This window comes from Schistocerca gregaria, chromosome X, assembly GCF_023897955.1.
Source record: "Schistocerca gregaria isolate iqSchGreg1 chromosome X, iqSchGreg1.2, whole genome shotgun sequence".
Taxonomy (NCBI): domain Eukaryota; kingdom Metazoa; phylum Arthropoda; class Insecta; order Orthoptera; family Acrididae; genus Schistocerca; species Schistocerca gregaria.
The window spans coordinates 512,409,924-512,433,348 of NC_064931.1; the positions used below are offsets into that span (position 1 = coordinate 512,409,924).

The 23,425-nt window shown below is 43.6% G+C and overlaps 1 long non-coding RNA gene across 3 annotated transcripts in view; it reads right to left on the reverse strand.

The window, feature by feature from the left end:
* The window catches only part of LOC126297685 (uncharacterized), a 193,158-nt gene that overhangs the window by 22,029 nt on the left and 147,704 nt on the right, over positions 1-23,425 (reverse strand). The window contains exons 4-7 of one of the 3 annotated variants that reach the window (XR_007552564.1): positions 8,226-8,416; positions 1,272-1,358; positions 981-1,192; positions 595-839 (exon numbers count right to left, since the gene is read on the reverse strand). This is a non-coding gene — a long non-coding RNA (uncharacterized LOC126297685). Of the gene's footprint in view, positions 1-594; positions 840-980; positions 1,193-1,267; positions 1,359-8,225; positions 8,417-23,425 lie in introns of all 3 variants that reach the window. The other 2 variants (XR_007552563.1, XR_007552562.1) reach the window with 2 other exon arrangements.

Genomic DNA, 23,425 nt, shown 5'->3' on the forward strand with positions numbered 1-23,425 from the left:
GAGAACAAAGTCAAAATTGGTGAAATTAGGTGGAAAAATGTGCCAAACGGATTATTACGCCATTCTACAGCGACAAACGAAGACATCTAGTTTGCACCTGGTTGGGAAAGGGTTTGTCATACAGCAAGACAACAACCCGAAACATACATCCTGCTTGTGTTGGAATGTGGAACGAGTTACACACAAGGATACAAAAACAGCTACTCATGAGTGGGACACACTTTTGTGGCCCTGCAGTAAGAATTGGGGGTAATTCCAACCAAAATTCTGGCAAAATTGACCTATCGCATGCCGAAAGTATGCAAGCCAGTGTTTAAAGCAAAGGGTTGCTATTTTGTCAAATCTAAAATTTAATATTTCCTTTTGCCTACGTATTGTTCGAGCTTAATAAACATGCAGAAAATAATAAAATGCAATTTTATAATGTTTTTCCTTTCAATTGTCCACAATCACTTGGCGTATCCACACTTAAGGTCACGCACTCATGATAAAAATCTGGTCTTGATACCCGAGCATGTTACTGATGCGAGTAAGCAAGATCCTGTCTCCAAATGCACCTTGAATAAACGTAAATGGTAATTCTGTGAGACATACCTGTACATCCTGATCTTCACTGTCAGAACAGGTGGTTGGGCTGCTGCTGGCAGAGAGCCACTATTACTACATTGATCCCACATCGATGGCTGGGGTCTGCAGATGGTGTTGCTGCTCATGACGATCCGGCCACTAGTGCAGGTGCAGCCACTACCAACATTCGGGCTAACCAACTCTAAGGCCACGACTGCCAGTAAGGGGGCAACGCTGTGTAGTCGTCATTAGACCGCCATTTCCCAATTACTCTGCTCAGAAGAGAAGAACAAAATTGATTCATATCTAATGATCCAGAAATAAATAATAGCAATAATAATAATAATAATAGTAATAATAATAGTAAAAGTAATAGTAAACAGTATTATTGAAGATAATTTTTGGGTACTTACATATAAAATGTTTGTTGTGCTCATTGCCAAAATATACATCCAGCAGCCCACAATCAACATGCATTAAAAGAGTATTCAGCACGAGTGACGGAGGTGTGTGGCACTGGCTGGGGAAAGTGTGTGACAGAATTCAATCCCAAATTACAATATAAGCACCGATGCACCAGCGGTTGATGTTGGTGTCTTAAAACTGATATTCTCGTCAGGCACACCTACAAACAAAAGAATCTCGTAAGTAAAAACAAAACAAAAATATTATTACTCTAGAATAATGAAAGAATTATTACTCACGTATCTGCTTCTGGGCAGTCATTTGCCAGGGATCATCTTCAGCAGCCACTGGGTTGAGACTTCAGAGTGATTCGACGTCAATCACATCTAGAAATGAAGAAATAGAACGCATGCGAGAATTTCTCCCACATATGTGATATTATCATTCTGTTCAAATGTTCAACAATACTTGGTACCAAATGTGAAAATGTGAAGTACTGTCATATTCCACACCAATTGACTACAGTCTGGACATACTTCTTTTAGAATTCATTACCACAATTGGTTCGCAGATTATGTAAGCATATGTTCGTTTCTGTCTGCACCAGATGTTCAAACACACGTGCAACATAACTAATCTTTGCTTTAACAGGTAGACCCAATGTGAATTTGGAATTAATATAAGAGGTATTCAGAACACAAGTGGTGCAAGTCCAGAAAAATGTTACTGAGATATTGATGGATAAAGATACATGGGTATTTAAATAAAAAAAAGCATACACTTTACAAACATAAATTTACTTTATTTTGAAACAGACAACTGTACTTCACTTGTTAGATGCAAAATGGAGTACACAGAATAAGCATTGGAGACTGTAACAATATTTGGAATGGAAAATATGGACTTGCTTACTAGTCTCCCGAAAATTATAGAAAAAAAAAAGCAGTACACAATATAACAGCCCAATGTTTAATATTTCCATATCCCTTCTTGTTTTGATTACATTTAGCTACGTATCAACACACAGAACAATTCAATTCATCATTGCCATAAGACTCAGCATCATTTTCAGCAAACCTTTTGTGACTTGTGTTTGCAACACAATGAATATGTCTGAAGAATTGGTGCTGAATGGGAGGAATAAAAGACAGTAAATACAACATATCCTCCTTTGTGTCTGTAACTGCATGTTTATGCTGGTAGAGAATGTCTTGTTCTGGTATCTGACATACCGGTCTTCCTTTATCTTTCTTTGACAAATTAATTTCATGGAACCGAATGTCAGGATCGAGGCTGTTTTTGTATTTTAGTGAATATGTACATCCCTTTTCGTTCCTCAACCACTGCATGTCTAGCCAAATCACTTTGTGACCATTAACTGCTTTGTTCTGGTTTACAATGACTGCTCCCTATTTCTTTGTGGACAAAAAGTCGGTATGCATCATGTGAACTGTTTTCAACAATTTTTTTCCTTCTTGGATCCTTTCATAATGGTTATCTAGTCATTTAGCGAATAAATATTAATTGCTTTTCTACCCTTTGCTCTCACTAAGCCAAAGTTGACATTATTTGGTAGGTATGAACTTCTGCTTCTGAGGAGTAATTCGTCAGAGATCGTCTTCAGCACCCACTGGGCATTTCTGGAGATACATGCTGTACACTTTGGAAATAGACAAATCTGTGTTCAAGTAATTTCTTTGTTTCTTGTGCAATGACTTTTATAGGCTGGAAATAATTTGGTATGTCCCATACATCCATGTCTTCAGTTTTATTGCCTGGGGTCTTCTAGCCACGAGAGTCAACTACAGCAGAAACGTCCAGCTTTGATATGGAATGGTAATGTAGCCCATTGGATATCTGAAATGTGTTCAGAAATAATGCTTTACAAACCTGGACGCTTTGGTTTTCCACTCCTACTAAATACTTAAATGACGTGGATTTCTAATTTCCAGAACCATTTCGTGGCAGTCTCCTTTGCACACTGAATGGCTGCACTGTTGCGCCAAGATAAATAGTTTGTTGTGAATAGTCACCCAGGTTCCAAAAAGAATCAAACACTGTCCTAGATTGATCTCTGTTACTCCTGTGGAGTATTTCAATCGATGCGCAGAGATTCTAACATTTCCTGTAACCAATTTTCCTTTTCTGGTTAGTAGGTCTACTCTTGTCCAGTATTTTAGAGAGTTACCCTTTAGTTGGTCTTCCAGGTCTCCACATTTCATGTACTTTTTCTTCCTCTCTCTCCTTTAATGGTGGCCAACTATTCTCTATGCTCTCTCAGCCGTATAACAAAAACTATAATAAAAATATCTATTACAAACACCAAAGAAAATTCGAGAGAAATTATATTGCAGCAGCGGCTTCAAAAACGGGTATGTTGTTGTCAGACCACGTATACAAATAATATAAGTGATAAAAATGTGACCTCTGTTTCTCAGTACGTTCTGAATTACATTTCTTTACTTTCATTTTCTTCTGGAAAGTTGCCTTTGTCCACTGTAACGATTCTTTGATGTAACGCAACTGGAAAACTCTGAAAGTGTGGACTGTGGACTTGGTTCACTTGTTCGAAACAATAAACAGTTGTTTCAGTTGCCACCTGAAGTGCTGCCATCTGGCACCACAAAGCTCAACTAGGGACTTCATTTACTAGTCTCCGGGAAAGAAAATGTAATCCAGAGTGTACAACGCCTCTGTTCTCAAAACACGAATTTTTTGGATGTACACCACTTGTACTCTGATCGCCTCATATATCTGAAACCTCTATTCACCCATGAATACTGTATTATACTGACAAGATCTGCCAGCTATGAATTATCCAAACTTCTTGTTTTAATGCTTCTATGTGGGAATATTTGGTGTTCTATATCGTTACTCTATATGTCTTTTCCATTAGCTCTGAAATTATTGATACAATTTCATTCGATTGTTTAGTTTTATGGCGCAAAAACAACTAAGGTCATGTGCGGCCATGTCAGACCCGTAGAGCACGACTATAACAAAGGTGTTAAAAGCGACTACAAGTTAAGCCCAATCGATGGAAGGAAATACGAATAAAAACAAGGCCTTTCTCGTGGAGAAAGGTCCATAAAATATGCCATAGAAACAAAGGAGGTCATGAACTAAAGATTAAATGTTCTTCGCCATATTGCTACGACGGATAAAAAGTAAAACCTAGGCGACAGTCTGTGCGTCGTTCGAACGGCCAGTAATTCAGACGACAAACAGAAATTAGAGCGTACGTTGTTAAAAAAAGGCATTCCGCCAGGAAATGGGGAACCGAAAAGGTTGATGACAATGAGCAAAAAGTGGAGGGGGATCACCACTTCAACAAATTACGATGGCTGAAACGACAGTGCCCAACACGCAACCTAGCTCTCGCGGCGAGTGAGCCGAGAGGTCAGCGAAGCTACTAGGGGAGGTTTAATTCCCCGGGACTTGGTCCTATGAAAGCAAGACCAGTGGTGATGCCAAAGTAACACCACCTGTTGACAGACGGCAAGATAAAGATCATTGGAGGGAATGGAGGAACTAGTAGGACAAGGTACGACGACTGCAGCCTTGGCAGCGGCTTTGCTTCCCATTAGACTGAGTGATTAGGAGACTCACAAACATCACATGGCTTCATCAAGAGTGAACAAGTGAAAGCTTTCCTGAACGCCTTGATCTAAGGAATGGATGGTATACTGCAAATAGTGGCTCTGAAGGGCACAGAGTGTCTGAGCAAACGACACAATTGAATAGCCTGTATCGCCAAATGTACTGGGTGGCCTGACACAGGGCGAAGAGCTGCGCAGTAAATACTGAGCAGTGTTCTAGAAGCCGACAACGAAAATCGTCAGTGCCAATGACGAAGGAACACCTGAAACCACCAGTGCAAGAGCCACCAGCGTACACAAAGGTACTATCGCGAAGTTACGTGTGAAGGTCGAGAAACTTACAGCGATAGAGCGAGTCTGGGGTGGTCTCCTTAGGAAACAAGTGAAGTCCAAGATGAACAAGGGCCGCCATACGAAGCCATCGTTGTGAAAGGTTCACACCCATTGAAAAAGTGTCACGTAGCATGAGGTTAAACTGCCAGAGCAATAGCTGAAAGCGAACTGCAGCAGGTAACAGAAGAAGGCTGCGTCCCATACTGCGATCAAAGGAGTCATAGGATAGGTGGCCAGGCATGGCAGACAAACTTCTTGTGTATACGTTGAGGAGAAAATCATAGAGGTATGACAGCAGTAGTTCAGCAGCTTCTGCATACAGACACTCAACTGCGCTAGTGTGATAGGCGCCAGTGGCCAAACAGATGCAACGATAGTGGATTGAACTGAGACGGCATAAGATGGACGGATGTGCAGATGAATAAAGGAGACACCCATAGTCTACTTTCGAACGGACAAGGGACCATTACGAATGGAGTGTGGCGGCCCGATGTGCTCCCCAGAAAGTACCGCTGAGGACACGGAGGGCATTGACGGACCGGGCACAGCAAGAGGCCACATAATACCTCGGTAGGACCAGGAAAGTATCCTATCGAGCATGAGTCCCAGGAATTTTGTAGTTTCAGCGAATGGAAGAGCAATAGCCCAAGACGCAAAGATGGTGGAAGAAACCCACTGCGCCGCCAGAAACTCGTAAAAATGGTTGTTTCAGTGGAAAAGCGAAAGCCATTCTCGGTGCTCAATGAGTAAAGACGATCGAAACAACGCTGAAGACGCCGCTCGTGAAAACAAGTCAATGGAGAATGGCAGTAGATGGCAAAATCGTCAACGAAAAGGGAGCCGGAGATGCCCGACGGGAAACAGGCCATAATAGGGTTAATGACAATAGCAAAGAGGACGACGCTCCTGACGGAGCCCTGAGGCACACCGATTTCCTGCAAAAATGTGTGTGCAAGAAGGCAGAACCCACACTTAACTTCAAAACTCTGTAGTATGGGTATGACAGTGGTTTCTCGCCAGCATATGGAAAATGAGCCCTCTGTCAAGATGAAATTGTACATATAAAGGAGAATGTGCTTGCACCCAAGAGAAAGATGCTGCACCATCTGAATGTGAACATCGTCCGGCCCTGGGGTGGAGGCTCAGGATGAAATGAGAGCATGATCTATCTCCCTCATAGTAAAAGCAACATTATAGCACTCATGATTCTGAGAAGAGAAGGATATCGCTAGAGCCGCCTCCAGTATTTTCCAATGGAGGAAGGCAGGGTGAAAGTGCGTGGAGCTAGAAATCTACGCAAAATAGAAGTCCAAGGTGTTGGAGATAGCATCTGCTATGGTCAGGCCGGAAATTGAGGAATGGACCTTGGTTCCAGAGAGCCATGGCCCACATGATCGAAGAGGAACTGGAACTGTTAAAAGAACCGGTAAATGACATCCAGCTAGTTTTTTTTTTTTTGCTTTCACTAAGAATGCGACAACACTGCACATACAACAGTGTCTAACGAATACAGTTTGTCATCGTAGGATGATGGTAAGATCGTGGAGAGCACGTCTCAGCGCGCGAATTGCGTTGCGGCACGACACCAAGAGACACGGACTTGGCGTGGGAAAGATGAATGGCGGGGAATTGAATGCTCTGCGATGGTAATGATAACGTTTGTAAAGTATTCTAACGTGGTCATCACAACTGGGGATCAGTTGTTCATCGAAGGTCGCTAGAGAGCAGTAAAGCCTCCAATCGGCCATAGAAAGCTGCCAATTGGCTTTACACGTAGGTGAGGTAGGAGGTAGCAAACAGATAGCACACGGAAAATGGTAACAGAGAGAACAGATCCCTCAAGACGACAGGCAAGCTGGGCAGAATGAGAGATCCAAATGGGGATAGGTATGTGTGGAGTCTAAAGAGAACGTGGGTGCTCCAGTCTTACGGCAGATGAGATTGAATTGAACTGATTGAGAAGAGCAGCTCTCTGACAGTTTCTGGGAGAGCCCCAAAAGGGATGGCGTGCGTTAAAGTCACCGAGCAGCAAGATGGGCTGAGGGAGTTGCACAATAAGCTGGACGAAGTCTGCGCTGGTGACACTGAATGACGGAGGGATGTAAACAGTACAAAGGAAAATGGTAAAGCAAGGAAGGAAAATGTGGATTGAAACAGCTTGCAGCTGGGTGTTCATGGATATGGTATGACTATGAATGTCATCCCAGATGAGCAGCATGACTCCCCAAGACATGGAATGCCATAGCCAAAGGGGGGGGGGGGAGGGGGGCGGCGAGGTCAAAGCAGACCACAGACAGAAAGAAATGCGCCATGTCAAAGCTGTTGTGAGGATGCAATTTTGTTTCCTGCAAGCAGAGAACAAGTGGAAGATGTGATTCCAAGAGTAGCCATAATTCCTACTTGTTGGATCTAGGACTGCGCATGGTCCATTGGAGGAGTCATGACAGGGAAAAGGGAAGGAGAGAAAAAATGAAGAGGTGTCGCCTCAGCAGCTGCCGCATGCCAGCCTTCAAAGACACTCTGCTAGACTGTGCAGAGGCTAGAGGATCCTGCTCCATGAGATATAAAGAGGCATACATGGGGTCCAGGACAGAAGAATGGTTGACGGTGCACACCGGCGACACAGATGTTGGCCGGGTGAGGGTGTCATGCGGCGACACCACTGAAGAGGATCTCCGAGTCAGGGATGGAGAAGACCGTTTGCCTTTTTTTAATATCTTTGAGCCTATGTGGTTGGCAGATGACGATTCAGATGTTTGTTGGCTGGAGGGACGCAAAAAAATCTTCGCTGCAGTACTTTTTTTGTCCTTTCTGGCTGCCCTGTTGTAAAGCACGTGATTTCGCCACTGGTGGCAAAAGTTTGCTGATTTGTTGCACAGCTAGAGGAGAAGGAGACGGGGATGCTACCGTGATAATGGGTGATTTTACAACTGCAATGCTGTATTAAAGATCGCAAGTCAGCGTGGCCATGTCCTTTGTGGAGCGAGGCATAGCAAGAACAGTACTGTAAGTGCCAAATGGTAAAACACAGGGTTTTGACTGCCAAACAACTTGTGAGTGACAGTAATTTTCCTTTCTGCTGGATCTCTGTAATGGGCTGATCATCGATATACAAGGGAGAACCCTACCACAAGCACCACATTTGGCCGCAGTTTGACTGGACATGCGAGAGCTGTAGTAACGTCGACACTGTTATCAAAGCATCAGTATAGTCTGGCCATTATAACTTCATAGCCTGCTTTGATCTTTGATGGAAGCACTAAATATGAGAAAAACAGTGTGTGTAGGCACTAAGATTGCATCATCAACCTTTTTCATTACCTGATAAGACTGCAGTGATGCCCCTGACCAGAGAGATAGGTTTGAATTTCTGTCTCGGTCAGACCATTGAGCAGCTAAGTGTACATAACACCACGCGAAGAATTCAGCTTTCGATTGGCCTTGACACGAACAGAATAGCCATGGACGAGTGAAGCTGCAAGCAGTTGTTGCACTTGAGAATCAGAAGTAGCCTGCAAAAGCAAAGCGCCATTACATAAAAAAGAGCTGGATTTCACAGGTTCTAGGCGCTACTTCTGGAACTGCGCGACCGCTACAGTCGCAGGTTCGAATCCTGCCTCGGGCATGGATGGTCAAGTCCCATAGTGCTCAGAACCATTTGATTTCACAGGGCGGGCAACTGCATCAACAACTTTCTGACTAATAAATGGATTAACTGTAGTAAAGGACTGACTTGTCTTCAGTACGTGAAACCACAAAGAAACGAGGCGCAACTGGGTGATTCTTTCAACCGTTAGCCTCATTCCGTTTACGTTTAGTAGACGTATACTGTGAAGACGTCGTTTGTCTCATTGTGAGAAAATCCCCATGATTGCCAGTATCTCCAATGGCGTGCTCCTTCCAACTGGGTGGACTTAAGTAATTGTTCACATTTCAGGTCTCACCTCTGGAACACCTGACAGAGGAGCCAATTGGCAAACTAAGAGGCAACAGCTCAGGCACTCATTCCACCCTGGGCCTGGCCTGTACCAGGGGGTTCCTGTGAACCCTACCTGTCAACTAGGGGCTGGGAATTACGCATTACCCAGCCACCTGTTAGGTGTCAGACGGGTGGGTCGGCCTTCAGGATCACACAGGGAGGAAGAAGAAAGAGAGGGATCTGAAACACCAAAGCAGAGGAAGGATAGAAATGGATCAAAGAAAGAAAAAAAGACCGAAAAAACAGTGGAGGGGCTGTTCTGATGTTAGGCTACTGAAAATGCAGAGTACATTCCCAGACATACAGCACGGAAGGGTAAAGATATTGTCAAGGCTGGGGCCCATGGTGGTCGAGCATGAACTCGCTAAAGAGTGGTGAGCCCCCTGGGGGAATTTCAATGTAGAGAGCTGCATTCCTGTGCTGGCTGAAGCTGTAAGCAGATGTAACCATTCGTCATCTACATATATACTCCGCTAGCTACCAAGCGGTGTGTGGCGGAGGGCGCTCTTCGCGCCAAAGTCATATTCCCCCCACTCCCGGATCGCGCGAGGGAAAATCGACTGTCTGAACGCCTCAGTACGAGCTATTATTTCCATTATCTTTGAACGGTGATCATTGCGCTGTATGGAAGCTGGTGGAAATAATATATGCTCTACGTCCTCGGCGAAGATCGGATTTTGGAATTTAATGAGCAGCCCCTTCCGTTTATCGCGTCTTCTATCTGCAAGTGTGTCCCACTTCAAACTTTCTCTGATATATGTAACACTCTCGCGATGGCTAAATGTACCAGTCACGAATCTTACCGCTCTTCTTTGGACCTTCTCAATCTCTTGAATCAGACCCAACTGGTCAGGGCCCCATACAGACGAACAACACTAAGAGTGGACGAACTGAAGTATTGTAAGCAATTTCCTTTGTTGAAGAACTGCACTGTTTCAGGAATCTACCAATAAACCGCAATCTAGAGTTCGCCTTACCCGTTGCTTGTGTAATCTGATCGTTCCACTTGAGATCATTTCGAATAGTCACATCCATATACTTGAAGACTGGGCATTTATTTTTTACTTATACATTAATGGGGATTTTTCGTTTTTTATGGGCAGTAAGTTACACACACTAATATTGAGAGATAGCTGCCTGTCATTACACCATGCATTTATTTTCTGCAAATCCTCATTGATTTGTTCACAACTTTTGTGTGATACTACTATCCTGTAGACCACAGCATCATCGGCAAACAGTCTAATGCCGCTGTCAATACGATCAACCAGATCGTTTATATAAATCGTAAAAAACAGCGGACCTATTACGCTGCTCTGGTGCACACCTGATGCTACGCTTGTTTCTGTTGAAGTCACCCTGTTCAGGACGACATACTACTCTGTCTGTTAGAAAACTTCCTATCCAAAGGCATATGTCATAGGATAGACCGTAAGTGAGCACTTTTTGTAGCAAGTGACAATGCGGAACTGAGTCGAACGCCTTTCGAAAGTCGAGATATATGGCATCAACCTGGGAGCCGGTATCTGGAGCCTGTTGTATATTATGCACGAAGAGATCCAGCTGTGTCTCGCATGACCGCTGTTTCCTAAAACCGTGCTGGTTTCTGCAGATGAGCTTCTCAGAGTCTAGAAAGGTCATTATGTCTGAACGCAAAATATGTTCCATGATTATACAACAAATCGATGTCAGTGAAATTGGCCGGTAATTATGTGCATTCGATTTTCTACCCTTTTTATAGATAGGTATGACCTGGGCCTTCTTCCAGTCCCGTGGGACTTTCCGCTGTTCCAATGATTTCCGATAGGTGATGGATAAGAAAGGTGCTACATTTGCAGCATAGTCAACATAAAATCTTATGGGGATACCGTCTGGGCCAGATGTCTTACTGGCGTCTAAGGATGTTTTACAATCCCACATACACTAAACACTATGTCAGCCATCCTTGCGTCTGTTCGATAGTTGAAAGGGGGAATGGTGCTGCAGTGATCTACCGTAAACGAGTTTTTGAAAGCTAGGTTTAGAATTTCGGTCTTCTGGTTATCATCATACGTTACATTACGCGTACTATCAGCAAGAAAAGGTATTTAATTATTTGTAGCGTTGATATATTTTACGTAAGACCAAAAATTTTTGGGGTTATTTTTAGAATCTGCAAATAACATTGTTTTCAAATCCGTTAAAAGAATCTCTCATTGACCTTTTGACAGCTGCTTTCATTTCGCATAATTTGTTTGTCAGCGGGATAGTGACTACGTTTAAAACGACTGTGCAAAATTATTTGCTTCCTCAGCAACTTCCTAGTACGTTTGTTGAACGAAGGTGGATCCTTTCCTTCCCCTATATTTTTGCTAGACACACATTTCTCTAGCACATGGTGGACAATACCTTTAAATTCCGACCAAAAATACTAAATACCTTTGTGTCCCGCTGTGAATGCTTGGAGCTGACTATGAAGATATTCATTAATGACACATTTATTTGCTTTCCCAAACATGGTGTTTCTTTGGTGCTTTTGCAACTACCACTGACATAGAAGCCACAACGACATTATGGTCGCTAATACCTTCTTCTAGATTAACTTCCTCAAAAATATCAGGTTTGTTTGTCGACAAGGTATCTAATATGTTCCCATCTCGAGTTGGTTTTCTAACCAATTGCTCAAGGTTGTAAGTTGAAAGCGCTCCTAGAATAACTTCACACGAGTCTTTGCTCCTGCTTCCTGTGATAAACGAATAATTTTCCAAGTCAATGGACGCCAGATTAAAGTCTCCACCTATAACTAATGGATAATTTACTTCCTATGTACTCAAGACTTTCCCTGAAACGTTCTGCGACGTTTGTTGCGGATGTTGGTGGTCTATAAAAACGTCCTAATACAATCGTCACTCCTTGTCTGATTGACACCTTTATCCAGACTATTTCACAGTCCGACCCAGTATCTATCTCAACAGCGTTTAAACAACTTTTAACTGCAATGAAAGCAGGAACGCACCACGTCCCATAGCATCAGTCCTATCCTTCCTAAACATTGTTCGATCCGAGTTCAAAATTTCACTGCTATTTATGTCTGGTTTCAACCAGCTCTCGGTACCTAATACAATATTGGCACTACTACTGTTTATTTGGAGAGTAACTCGGGGATCTTACTACAGCCACTTCGACAATTTAGTAACATGAGATTTAGCATAGTAAATCCTTTGGAATGAACTGTTCAGGCGAACTAACAATTTTTCCAATTGGCACACCCACATCAGTGTCATGAACTGGTGATTTTTCAGGCCAATGGTTTGTTTCCCATGGGGTGGAACCTAATCTAAAAGAACCCCCATGTACACGCCCCCAAGTACTGTGCTACCCATGTAGCTGCTTCCTTTGTGTAGTGCACCCCTGATCTATCGAGGGGCGTCCTACAACCTTCCACCCCATAGCGTAGGTCGAGGAATCTACAACCATTTTCGTCACAGAGTCGACGTAGCCTCTGGTTAAGATTTTCCACTCGACTCCAAACCAGATGACCCCGGTCGGTCAACCCTGGTTATGATGCTGCAAATCGTCAGCTTGGCTTCCACTCCTCTAGAGATGGAGGCCGCCTTCGCTAATTTTGCGAGCCGTCTACAGAACCCGAGGCTTTCCTCGGAATCCCGACGACTGACATCGTTGGTTCAAATGGCTCTGAGCACTATGGGACTTAACATCTTAAGTCATCAGTCCCCTAGAACTTAGAACTACTTAAACCTAACTAACCTAAGGACATCACACAACAGCCAGCCATCACGAGGCAGAGAAAATCCCTGACCCCGCCGGGAATCGAACCCGGGCGTGGGAAGCGAGAACGCTACCGCACGACCACGAGATGCGGGCTGGCATCGTTGGTGCCGACATGTTCAACAGTCTGCAGCTGGTTGCACCCCGCACGTTCCATAGCCGCTGGAAGAGCCTCTTCCACATCCCGGACAAGGCACCCAGCAAGCACACTGATTGAACATTGGACTTCTTCCCTGCCCTAGCCGCTATGTTCCTGAGGGGCTCCATGACCCGCCTAACATTGGAGCTCCGAATAACTAACAAACCCCTATCCCCACGTGCCTGTCCGGACCCTGCTGAAGGAGCGACCACTATCCTGGCAGAAGGTGCCCCCCACCAAGCATCAGATATCAAGTGCATGCGATTTGGCAGGAGCCTGCGTTCCCCATGCAGCTTTCGTCTTGAGGCTCGAGACCTCGACACAATCTGCCACCCATACTGAGGTGAGAGTGGGCCTGCCGGCTCAGTCGCACCTGAGGTCGGCTCAGTGACAGAGAGCTGTGATATCCCCTCCTGCACATCTAGTACAGCAGAGGCTGCCCCAGGCACCCCATCCCCACCGCACCTCAAAGTGGCACTCTGGAGCCTGTTGTCTGTGGCCAACAAAGCTTCCAGCTGCGTTTGGACTGTGGCCAACTCCTCCTGCATCTGCACACGACAGACTCAGTCCCTATCGATCTAGCTAATATGTGGTTTACTATAAGAAACTTAAGGAAACCTACCGCCACCCAAGGTTAACAGCTACACTCTAGTTGGCAGAAAGGACACTCAACAACGAAAAACAATAAAAATGTATGGTAGAAGCTAGATATGGTCCTTTTTTCCTGCTAGGGGCTATATAGTGAATATTATTAAAGAATTAAACAGTAACCTAAGGTAAGTTACACCTACTGATTATCCCACGTATTTACAATATAAACAAACGTTTACGTACATGCGAAAATGACCTAATAAACCTATAAAAAATGCTATCGTCAATGTATCGAGTCTAAATGACACTAATAAACGTAAATACTGAGTATTGTACACTGACTTAATTGATAATCCCGCGTACTAACGTCAGTTTAGAATGCAAACAAACGTTCTATTATTTCGTTCTAGTAGTCGTAGCATATACATTCCCTTCAAGGTGCTACGTCCGCCTGCTAAAGCTGGTTTAACAATATTCCGGTATTCCACACTTGTTGCGCTTATGAGCACCTGTCAAATACGATTTCTCACCGTCCTTTCGTAGATCCTTCTGTAAATAAGATAATTGCTCTTAGTAATATTAGATTCAGTAAAATGGACATGCTTTCAAATATTCTACAACCAAACCGTACTGTCTGCTCTGTTCTACTTATAGGCCGCGTGTCTAGAATATACGGTTTTACCCTGCAGACGCCATAGACGAGGGTTGAAACGTTAATAGTGGCAACTATTTATTTACAGCTCGTACAAAATAGATACGTGTTTCAAAGTTTTACTGATCTTCAGAGCAGTCACCAGAATTGTGTATAACCCGTTGCCAGCGATGTGGAAGTCGTAGGATAATCTTAGTAGCGCCAGTTGTGTTGACAGTTCGAGCGGCGTGATCTACTGCCCGACGAATTTGTAGCAGTTCTGAAGCGAATGCCGTGAAATGTTTCCTTCAATTTAGAAATCGAGTTGAACTTACGAGGGCTGAAGTCAAGGGAGTGCAGCTGGCGGTATAGCACTTAGCAGCCCCATCAGTCAAACAAATCAGTAACAGCTTGCACTGTACGTGCTTGGGCATTGTCCTGCTAATTGATGGTCAGGCACTGCATACAGTGTCATCATTTCTGTCTCTATGCCGTTCATTTTTGGAACACAGTATCACGAGAGGCAGACTCATCAGTATACTGTATTGTCAACAGAGAAGCAGTAACAGATGAATGGACGAGTCTTAAATAGCTCAGTGGCTTCTTTCTTTAGAGTCATTAGTTTTCTGAGTGGTTTCATGCAATCTCCCACAAATGCCTCCCTTGTGCAAACCTCTTTATCTCACACGGTGATTGCGCCAACTCATCATCATTGATTTCCTTCAAATTTACGATATACGCCGGTGGTTGGGCAGAAATCAAAGTGACAGAACTGGGAGTTCCAGATGGCCAAGCGTTTAAAAAAAATTGGAATTTCGGCAGGGATCGGGTGAGACATGAGCCACTTATGTCAGTACTCAGTCCAGATGGGAGCTGGCGCAGAGGAGAGACTGCAGACCTGTAACCCGAGGACTGGGGTCCAGTCCCTATATGGAAACTTATTTCTTACTATTTTCAGTTTTTAAGTTATTTATAGGGAAACAAACTGAATAAATGTTGAATGCATTCCATTTATTAATACCCTCATAAAAGGCATGACAAGGGAATGTAACAGAAAAATTGGGATTGCAAGTAATTTCCAAGGATTGTACTTACATCACCCATGAGGACTCTGCAAATAACATTCCAAGAAAGGATTCTAACTGATATGTAAAAGTCTTTGTAATCCACGAGTTTCATTTCGGCTTTCGAGAAGCTCTCAGCAGCTGCATGCGAACAATAGGTTCCCTGTTCTTACGATGAATATCACCCCAGCATGTGTAAATCGTCAGCTGCAAAATAACTAAATTATTTAATTTTATATACGATGTTTTCATGTAGACCTTACAGTTCTTGCTTGGAAATTTATTTTCAATCCCAAATTATTCTTGGTCTTTGCTTTTCATGTCGTTAATGAAAATTGTAATAAATCCAAAATATCTAACATTCTTCCCATTGATTTCCAGAGAAAAAAACGTAAAAGGTGAAAAAGTTTTTGCATACACTTAGCTCCATGACTTTCGGTTTACTGGTCTGAAGCCTTTCCGCTGTGCCAACTGCTTTCTGGAAATTATGCAAATACGAGTAGCTCAAGTCTATACCCCTCTTACGACAGGACATAATCATTTTCTTTGCACATGTTGGAACATGAACGCAGTAACCTTACACCCCAACACAACATTTTTAAGTCTGCCAATCACGGCTTATCTATCACACATCCCCTACTAAGAATAATACTTCCCGACAAAATGAATACTGCTGGCACCAAAAAATATAGATTCAGTGAAAATCCGTAATAGATGGGGGGATGCCTCATTTGTTTCTCTTGCTAATGGTACCAGTGTCTCTTAGGAACAGAGATGTAGCTGTCATATAAGCGATCAGATGTTAAGAACACGATCGCAACGGCCACGTTACTGTCACCCTGCATAAAAAGAGAAAATAGCGCCCACAGGGAAGCATATAGGTACCTTTTTTCCCTCTCTCTGTTTGTGAGTGCAACAAGAAGGGGAATGATTAGCAGTGGTACAGGGTACTCTCCGCCACACACCGTAGAGTGGCTCGCGAAATAAGCACAAAGATGTAAATGTAAATTTAGTCTAGCTATTAAGATGTCAGTCCATTCATTTATATGCACACAAAACTCGCGGAAGAGTGTTGTCATTTATTTTTGCTGCTGATTGTATCTCTGTAGAAAACCTTCATATTAACCCCTAGTTTTCTCATTGCAGTCACTTGGTGAGACATATGTGGGAGATTGTACTATGTTTAACCACAATACTTAGAAGAAACGGTACAGAGCTCACCTCTCAACCCCACTTTCTTCAGAGTATCACCCACATTCTCCACCCTCCAATATATAGCAATTGAATCAACCTGATTCCAACGAGAAAGAAATGTCTGCCACCAAGTTACAGACCCCTGCTAAATCTCCCAAAAATCTCATCACGTTCCAACAGCACTGTTCCGTTAGTTCGAAGGCTGACAGATGGAGAGCTTAAAAAAAAAAAAAAAAAAAAAAAAAAAAAAAAAAAAAAAAAAAAGTTAAATGGTTCTTAGCACTATGGGACTTCACATCCACCGTCATCAGTCCCCTAGACTTAGAACTAGTTAACCTAACTAACCTAAGGACATCACACACATCCATGCCCGAGGCAGGATTCGAACCTACGACCGTAGCGGCCGCGCGGTTCCTGGCTTAAGCGCCTTGTACCGCTCGGCACAGCGGCCAGCGATGGAGAGCTATCACAACGAGAAAAATTTTATTCTAACATATAAGAGGAAATTCGCAACCAAGCGGAGTATCTACGAACTCTACACAGAAATTCAGTAGCATAACACCTACAATTCATTGATATCGAATGACGGTATATAAATATCACTCAGTACATATTCTAATCTCCTTTATTGTGTTCCTATGATAACCACACTAGAAATAAGACACAGCAATGGTCATAGAGTCTTCGTTGAGAGCATATTCTCTCTCTCTCTCTCTCTCTCTCTCTCTCTCTCTCTCTCTCTCTCTCTCTCTCTCTCTCTCTCTCTCTGTGTGTGTGTGTGTGTGTGTGTGTGCATATGTTGTGATCCCATTAAATATACATGCATTGTTCCAATGGAGTAACTGACCAGTGGTTGAAGTCACTTCCACGGACCTGTGTAAAATTGTGTTGCCTGTACTGGAGGAAGACCGTATCGTCTATCAGTCTCAAGGAGGCGGATCTTGTGTTGTTGTTTGATACATTGCCTTTTGCTGTAACACAACGACTACAGATCTGTTAAGAGCCACACATTGTTTTTCTACCATGACTTCGGGGGCTGTACCAGGTACTAAACAGACCTTAACAAGTTTCAATCAATTAACTCCGAAAGAAGGCTGGAAATAGCATGGTGTAAACTATGCTGCTGCTCACACAACACACAGGATGGTTGAAATAAAAGATAGAGGTGGTGTTTCCCATTGACCAAAATGTGGAAGACATCACAACATAAGGAAACTGGAAGACCTTGTGGCATTGTAATGCATTTCTGAACAGTTGTCCGAAGGTGGTGACCTCTACAATTAATCTCATCTTCCACAGTGATGGGGTAGCAGATTGATTCCACATATTGCAGTTATGCATGCAATCACTGTGTTGGTGCTGGTCATCTCAAGACTCTCTCCATCTCAAACTGTGATGTCTGACAGTCAGTCATTATGTAGTAATCAACAACGTACCAGCAAACAGATCAAATGGAAAAGACACCAATGGTATGAGACAATGTGCTGTAATAAGTACCACAAATTATAGTGTGGTCACTTTTAGTCATTTTACCAGGGTTTCTGTAATTTCAATGTCAAAGACACGGCCGGATGGTTTCCAGTTTCTGTAACATCACTAAACCACCCCTCCCGTACTTTGTGAGTACCGTATACTAGACTGTGAATGTAGATAGATTAATGTGCGGTACGTCCATTCACTGTTAATTCTTGAACATACACCAAACTAGACAGTGTCCTGTACCAATGCAGTTAGGTTATATACATATTCCTAGCACTTCCATCATAGTGCTGAATTTACGATTATGACTGGCCATCTTTCCCTATGTGCGTGGATTCACCAAATGTTCTCGCATTCATAGGATAAAATTGGATATTGAAAGTTCTCCCCTGCATGGTCTTTGACCAACCCTCCATGTAACACTGTCCTCGATTTAATTTGCAACTGACCAGACCGCTACAATCCACATCTCATGAAGGAACACAGCGAGATGAGTCTCCAACTGCTGTTCAGCAGAGACTGTTCCGCACCAATCTTACTAATGGCACCCATCTAACAGCACAAGATCTCTCCAGATGCATGCATGTTGAGGTGGTCAGCACTGCGTATCGTTACACAGTAGATATGGGGGTGTTGTGGTGATATAACAGTTATGAAGAAACGTGTGGTTTATGCATGATTGAGCTCCCAACAGACTGAGGTTGAAGCATTTTGCGTAAATTAACTGTGCTATCATTTCTGAAGTATTGTTCTGGTGCCTGGGGTCAGTAGTAAGAAGGTGTTGGCAAGCACAGCCACGATGTCTCACTTGCAGAATTGCATACCATGCTACACTTGTTGAACAGAACACAGTCTCTTCCACACACTACTGCTGTCATGCATGTGTGTACACAGAGTTTGCAGTATCTCTCAATTCCCTGTCACCGACTTAGAATCACTACAGTTTGAACACTTGATTTATGGACTGAGCACTTTGTAAATCGATACATTCTGTTGTCATGGTTGAATGTCGCAGACCATAGATATTGCGGAAACACATCCGTACGTCAATAGGACACTCACACCGAACCTGACTGGTTTGGGACAGCCCAGCAGCAGCCCGTGGAGTAATCCGGAAATGCCCATTCATTCCGGTCGTGCCACACTGCTAGTTGTGACCAATGAGCAGGACAATGTCACACAAGATTGCGGTTCAGGGAAATTATACTACGCTTGCATCAGTACTGTAAAATCATTATCATCAATGGTAAATGCATGACACGACTAGGAAATAGACAAATATATAACCACTGCACTTTATGTGTGAAATTACGCACCACATTAGTCATTCCATTTTCTGTTGCACTCACAAACAAAGAGAATGAAAAGAGAGTACCTATATGCTTCCCTACGAGAGCTAACTTCTCTTTTTATCTAGGGTGACAGTAAAATGGTCGTGATCGTGTTTTTAACATACGAGCACTTATCAGAAAACTACATCTCTGTTCCTGAGACACACTGGTACCACTAGTAAGAGAAACAAATGAGGCATGTCCATCCACTGCCGATTTTCGCTCAATATTGTTTGGTGCCAGCAGCATTCAGTTATTGGCGAAGTATGATACTTAGTAGGGGATGTGTGATGGATTCGCTGTGAACAGCAGACTTACAAAGTTTGTGTTGGGTGTAAAGCTACTGCGGTCATTGTTCTGACATGTGCAAAGAAAATGACTTTGCCCATTCATAAGGCTGTATGGATTTGATGTGGGAGATAGCGATATCAATGCAGTGATAATCGTAAGGGGAGTGAAGGATTCTGTGTGGAAAATTATGTCGAGTGATAGGAGGTATATAGATACTGATATTTCCAGAGCCACAGCTATCAGGAGAAGGTATTTCCGATACTCCCTTTTTTTTTAAATATCAGATTGGGTCTGCAATCGTAATATTTAATTGTAATTACAGTGATAAATATGGGGCTGGTTTCGTAGGATGACTCTGTTTGACGTATGGGGGAACGTGGCACAGGTAGCCTGTGGCCGAAACGGATGGGCATTTCTGGCCGAAGGCTCTCGTGAATGGAGATACGAAGAAAAGTTCCGACCAACCAGCCAGTCGGATATAGCTCTCAGCTGCAGGGGCTGGTCCCAGTGGAGGTGCCCTTTGGATAGCTAAATAGCTAACTAATACTCAGTATGCGTCGGGCTGCCTCTGCAATCCCCTGGGTTGCACGTGTTCTCTGTGGATAACTAAGCGATTCAATATAGATCACTGCAAAATGTTGGCGCTGGACATATTGGTAACTTCCAAATTCCTACCGCTCCAATCTTACTCGGATGCACTCCGTGGCCGGGGTGGTACACTCTGGCATACATGCACATCAATGACTGTGGCTGCAGTCGCGGCCGTAGTTTTCAATGAACTAAGCATTGGCGCTGGCGACATATGAGGGGCTTCGTGTGTAGAAATCAGGACACGAACACGACGGACGTGTAGTGTTTCAATGACCTCTGACATCTAGCCGTGACTACTACTACGGATTGGATCGTCACAAAAGCACGATAAGTGTCTCAGGGAGGAAAGTTGGATGAAGACTTGGGGGTTTCACAAGTGTGCCACAACCCGCCGCAATCTTTTTAGAGTCTTTTCAGGTGTGGTGGTGTTCCTCAGAATGCAAGTGCGCGAAGTGTCCCAGGGCGGAATGCTGCCTGGTTTGGTCTGCCGGCCGCACATGACATGCCACAAAGAAAGAAAGCGCACCGGAGACGAGGGACACTGGGGTATTTACAGCCCACCACGAACTTCTTACCGCAGCCTTGCAGCTGCTGTGTGTTGCATCCTGGCCGTTGCCGCAAGCCCAGCACACAGCTTCTTCTAATGGCCACAACTCCGAAGGATGGAGCGCGTGATATAGGTTTTCAGATAAGTTTAGCGCGGTCTATGACAGTGTAATTATGTGGTTCCTTTCGTTATCGGAATAAAAGAAAATAACACAATTGTTTAACATCATCTAAATAGTTTAAGCACCAACGTCAATTTTGAGGTGTATTGCAACTTCAGAAATAAACGATATTCTTAAACAAAATGTTTAACCAATGCCTTATGCATGCTATATTAGCCAACCATCGTGAGGTCCTTCCAGTCCAGCAGCTCGACACAGACAGAGCGAATTTCCCGCCATTTTTCCCCTTGTCACCGTCTTGGATTACATCACAGGAGCGAAGGGGAGGGGGGGGGGGGGGAGTTCCCTGAGAGGAACATGCCAGTTGGGGAATACTAATGATCTCATCAGAGAGTGGGGGGTAATTAATTTATCAATGTAATTAATTTCCATAATTAGTTTGATAAAATGGCGTAGAACTCTTTTGTCCCTCTACTCGCCTTGGATTCCCTACACTTCCCATTTACTTCATTCCCAAGTGTTTTACATTGCTGTATTCATCAACTTTTTCGCACTTCTTTTGTCGCTCAATCGTTTTAAAGCTGCCCATGTCGGCTGCTGTTAACGCGACTGAAAAGTGGGAACATCACGGAACAACCACTGCTAAAATAAGACCAGGCAGACCTCACTTACTGCCAAACAACTAAGACTGAGCACTGCAGAGGGTGGTTATAAAGAAAAATCGCATGTAATCAACGGAAGGAATCATCCATGAGTTCGAATGTGCTACCAGCAGTTTAGCTACTATAATGACTGCACGTATGGAGTTACAAAGAATAGGGTACAACGAATACCTCCTCATACGTAACATTTCAGTAGTCAGTGCAAAGCGACGCTTACGGTGATGTAAAAGCGACGCCACTACACAGTGGACGACCGCAAACGATTGATTTGGAGTAATGAATGACAATACCCTGTGGCAAAATCATGGAAGGTTTTGATTTTGCGAATACCTGGAGAACGATACCTCGATGGTGGTGTTACGGCAAGGAGTATTTTTTCATATCTAGGGAGTAATAACTCCCTTTGTCCTTAGCAACTGATGTCAGTGTTAACATGTGGGGCAGCTATTCCGTGATTATTAAGATACGATTAGCTGTGATGGCTATGTCATATCTTAGCACCCATTCTATGGCCAGGAGTTCAGATGGGGTCGCAGTTTCTCTTAAATAATTTCAGTTAAAAAAGTTTCGACAAAATGGTTAGTAAAAGAATACATTGTCCATTGTCGGCTGTATTGTATTTTATCAAAATCGTGCTATTAGCTAATTTTGGCCCTTAGCCATTATCAAGCATATTTGCTACGTCATGTATTACTTATCGTGCTCATCACACCATATGTAATAGATGACATTGCAAATGTGTTTGACAACGGATCATGTCCGAAATTAGCTAATAGCACGATTTTAATACAGCACAATAAAGACTACAACGGACAGTTTATTCTTTTATTAAAGGCTTAAGAGGCTGTGGAACCCCACGGGAGCAAAATCTTTATTTAAGATGGTGGCTTTAATGTTTCAGGTGTTCTACACAGTCTCGCCCCGCCCCTTGCCCACCAAGTGCAACGCACAGAATTTCATACAACCATGTAAAATTGTCCAAGTCTTTTTTAAGATTATGATCAACTCGCGCGTCACATTGGTTTGACTGTCGGTTATGTGGTGAAAGCTTTCACACTTCACATTAATTTCTCGATCTTGTTTTGTGGCAGGTTCGTAACAATAACACCAAGTGTCGTCACGCTTTATTCCCCCCACCCACAAAAGAATCGTTCGCGCTTTGAATTCAATAAAGTCGCGGCGGGGGTCGACGAGTAGGTTTTTTTTCCCCCTCCACGAGGCAAGGTGTGCGGGACACACTTTGCTCTTCTTCAAGAGATTTTGGAGAGTGCCAAACACTTTATTTATAAATTTTCATTTCGTTGCTCCACTGTGATTTGTGACAACGATACTTGGCACAATGCGGTCGCACGTCCTTGGCTCAAGAGTAAATATACTCCACAAAATATAGCAGTGAACAACTGGGAAGCAAATACAGATAATTATAGGAACGCGTTGGGTCTGATCTTTCGGAGATGTCTGAAAAAAGAGACACACCAAGCGGAATCCGCAGCTGTGACACACATTATACAACTGAAGTTAGATGGAGGAGATAGGAAAAGGAACGGAAGGGACTCATGATGTCAGCTGCATCGGGAGTCAGCGGCATCAAGTGAAAACGTGTGCCGGACCAGCATTCGAATCCGAGATCTCCTGCTTACTTGGCAGTTCAGTAACCAATGCGCCACCCGGAGAATGTGTGTGTGGCAATTGCGCGGACTGTCTCGGTACGCCCCTCGGCCGAATCACATTTCCGCCTAGCACCACCTATCCGCAGTTCCCGTCCATGTTCTCAGTACTCGCTATTTTGAGATTCCCACAGGACGTCAAACGTGACTGTGCATCCGTACTGAAGGTAGTGGATTCAGAGCCCATCGAGGCGACTCAATTATATGAATGCGTGGAGACTATTCTTTCGGACGTGCCTGGTTTTGTCGTAGTATGTGACCAATTCACGGCTCTGAGCACTATGGACACATCCATGCCCGAGGCAGGATTTGAACCTGCGACGTAGTGGTCGCGCGGTTCCAGACTGAAGCGCCTAGAACCGCTCGGCCACACTGGCCGGCTAAATTTATTTTAACAGGCATATTTATTTTAACAGGCATCTGCCGTACCATACCCCAAAACGCTTCAATAGATTTCAATTCATTT